The following is a 3700-nucleotide window of genomic DNA, read 5'->3' on the forward strand; positions in this document are numbered from 1 at the left end:
CTCTCCCCCTACCTCGACCACGTCCTACTCTGACTGATCTACGAGGGAGCATTCTCAATTTCCTGAACCACACACGTAAATAACTTATAATGAAAAGGAATTATTGCGGTAAGAGATCATTATAAGAGAACACTAAGTACATAAATGTGCATAGTCAAAAAGCAAAAATTCTTAAGTAATCTTTAACCGCTTACAGTACAGTGAGTCGAGCTCGTCCTTGGCGATGAACTTTACATGTTAGGGCTTATCACAGATTCTTTAGGACCGTTTTGCTCTGATACCATACTGTAACGCCCCGATTTCCCGAGACGTTACTTAGGGAGTCCATTTAAAAATAATAAACAATAAATACTTTAAGACACTAAGAGAACATATGTATTTAAAATTTAAGCAGCAATGAGATCTCATTATTTAAAAATAAAAATGTTGGACGCTAGGTTTAATAACAAAACATAAGGAAAATAACCATTCAAGTCTGAAAATTTAAAAACATAACATTTATTTCTAAAAACATAAAATAACTGGAGCCCAGCCTCTAACATGTTTCGTCCATGCCTCGAGCCCGCACCACTCACTGCTTTGCTTTGCCTTTACCTGCACACAGAGTACCCGTGAGCTAACGCCCAGTAAGAAGAGCTATGTAGGACATAACTCCCCAAACCAGAAAACATAAACTTTCAACTAAACATAAATAAACATCATAAGCACAATAATCATCGTGTGATATATAAACACCATATCACACTAACATAATGTGAGTTACACTCACACACATAAATACTAACAAGTCATGTTGATCGGACATGAAATGTAATCTGCCTTGCCTGCGCTGTACTCACACTCGGCATTCCCACGGTGGCTACTAGTCTAGCCTGCGCTGTACTCACACTCGGCCGTTCCCTCGAGACATCGTTGCCCTGCCTGCGCTGTACTCACACTCGGCAGTTCCGTGGTGGCATCCTATTATCATGAGTTATACACACCCAAGATAATTCCTGCAAGTGCTATACTCACACAAGCAGCTAAAATCTAGTAGCACGCCTACTCTATCCTCTTAGCATGTCTACTAACTAAAATCTCTAGCACTATCCTCATGCTAGTCAACCTAATGCAACAATTCAGGTCACAAATATAATTACATAACTAACAAATAAGAAAACAAGGTTGTACGCATAACGTACACCCTATGCGCAGATGTCCACTCTTCTTACCTTACACAGTGCGTTTTCCGCTGACGTGTCTCGAACCACTCGCTGCGTCACCTCGATGACCACTAGCTCCTAGACGTCCAATTACACAGCGAAAATTTAGGAAAAAAATAAAATAGGCGTTAAGGTCCTGTTTCGAAACCTTAATTATCGAAATAATTTAACTATGCCATTTTAACATGCATGACACGTAAATTAAAACAATTTTCCACAAAAGGTCCAAACCATCATGTCACATACACAAACAATGATGTTTCTAACATATCGCATGAATTCATATAATTACTTTTTATGTGAAATTACCAAAATACCCTTTAATATCATAATTACATTAAAGACTCAATAATTTTATAAAAATTATCATATGACAACAAAATTTAATAAATAACTTTTCCAGAACCCTAAATAATCAGCAAATTCTCATATACGACCAGAAAAATAATTTTTAACATTTATAAATTATTTTTCCTCAATTTCTCAAATAAAACCCAAATAATATAAATAAATACACAACCAAGCCCAAAAATCAAACTAACATACAGAACTGTTTAAAATTCCAAAATAAACTTATAAAAATTATTTTAGAATTTTCTGGGCAAAATAACTAATTTTCTTAATTAATTTATAGAGAAACTAATTAATTAAAGAAAAATTAATAACTGATTAAAAATAGAATCTAACTATACAGATCGGTTTCTACACCCTACAGTAACACACAAAAATTATCTAAGGTTCAGAACAGTAGCATTAATATTTTTTTATATTTAAAATATAACATAAGCCAAATAAATCATGAAAATTTCATAAATGATACAAATTCGAAATAAAATTACAGAGAGCCTTAGAATCTCATTTTAAACATATACAAAAATTCTCAGAATTTTCAGAATACTTTAAATAATTTTCCACATTTATTTTCTTAAATCACACATTTAAAAGTAAATAATTGAAGAAAATTATCAAATACGATCAAAACTTAAATCTAAACGTACAAAGTCATTCTAAAACATACAGATATCATTGAAACATAAAATCATATTTTTCTGAACAATAAAAATATTTTTCATAATTAATCTTTATTTAAACTTCAATAAATCATAATAATTCAAAGAAAAATCAGAAAAATATGAAACCAGTTGGAAAATGCTCTAAAATTAATGTACTAATTTTTAAGATTGAAAAACCAAAAAAAACACCTCAGTAAACACCCAGATCGGGTTCGCCGGAAATATCGCCGGTTTTGTCTTCTTCTCCGGCGACGGCGACTCTATGGCTGACTTTTGCTGCTTTCCAATCCTTCTCTTGCTTGGAAAATGATCCCCTTATGTCCAGAACTTCAAATCAATAGACCCCAGCCCAAAAAGATGTCCGTAACCCCTTGTTCCGAAGTCTTCTTCTCCAAGTCCGGTGTACCGCCAAAAATGGAGCTCAAAATTAGTTTTTCTTGCTCTAGACCATTTCAGCCCATTTCTTCACGTCAAAACCGATTATTGGAGTCCCCTAAGCTTGTTTATCACCACCCACACACACCATACACTCTTGAACACACTTAAATCCAAAATTATCCAAGAATATGCATTTTCTTGGATAAAAATGGTGAATCACAATCCGAGGCTTTATAAATGTATTTCTCACACTCAAAATGTTTATTTCCTCCCCTAGAATGATTCTACAATGCTCTTTACTGCCCAGATTTTTCCCAAGTGCAAGAACTCAAAAATTTCTTCTCTTTAAAAAAAACGATAAGAACACTCTCTCTCTTCAATCCTTTGATTCCCTCAATATTCCCACGATTTCTTCATCAGATTATCATGGTAACACGTTTTGGAAATAGGTTTTAAAAAAAATAAATTAGCGTTTGAAGTGGTAAAATCCTCTTTTCAAGGAATTTATTTATTTATTTTCTTTAAAAAAAAATAAAATAAATTGACTAAGTTCCACAACTGATATTATCAGTTAAATTTCAAAAATTTAATCAATTTTATGAATATTTAATCATGTTAAAACAGAAGAAATAAAGTCTCTAAAATGCCCCTTGAACCAATCCCATACTTGAGGGTATTATGGTCTTTTCACAAATTCTAATATTTAATATTATGGTAAATCAAAAATTACACATAATAAGATAAAATAATTTCAAGCATATTATTATTACTATTATGCTCATAATAGTAATAATAATTACTATTATAATTTTTAAATAAATAAAATAACTTAACCCGAGCCATTATTTATTCACTTGACATTATTCTCATGTTGTGATTCCACAAAAACTCAAACATGAGAAACCATGAATTTTATTTCCATTGGAAGTCATACATATCCAATAATCCATCAAAGGAAAAGAAAAAAAAAAAATGACAAGGATGCACACAATGGGAAAATTACGAAATTGCCCTTCCGGGAAAACGGATATTACAGGAATCAAGGGTAACATCTTAGGATTTGTGAATTTGTGAACATCCTTTGAAGAACAACAATGATGATGCATG

The 3700-nt window shown here is 32.4% G+C and overlaps 1 long non-coding RNA gene across 1 annotated transcript; it reads right to left on the minus strand.

The window, feature by feature from the left end:
* Positions 1–594: 594 nt before the first annotated feature.
* LOC133782433 (uncharacterized) lies at positions 595–3407 on the minus strand. The gene is made up of 2 exons (XR_009870502.1): positions 2405–3407; positions 595–1280 (listed from the first exon to the last, which is right to left on the minus strand). It is a non-coding gene; the product is annotated as an uncharacterized LOC133782433 (long non-coding RNA).
* Positions 3408–3700: the final 293 nt, after the last annotated feature.

Source organism: Humulus lupulus, chromosome 6 (genome assembly GCF_963169125.1).
Source record: "Humulus lupulus chromosome 6, drHumLupu1.1, whole genome shotgun sequence".
Classification (NCBI taxonomy): domain Eukaryota; kingdom Viridiplantae; phylum Streptophyta; class Magnoliopsida; order Rosales; family Cannabaceae; genus Humulus; species Humulus lupulus.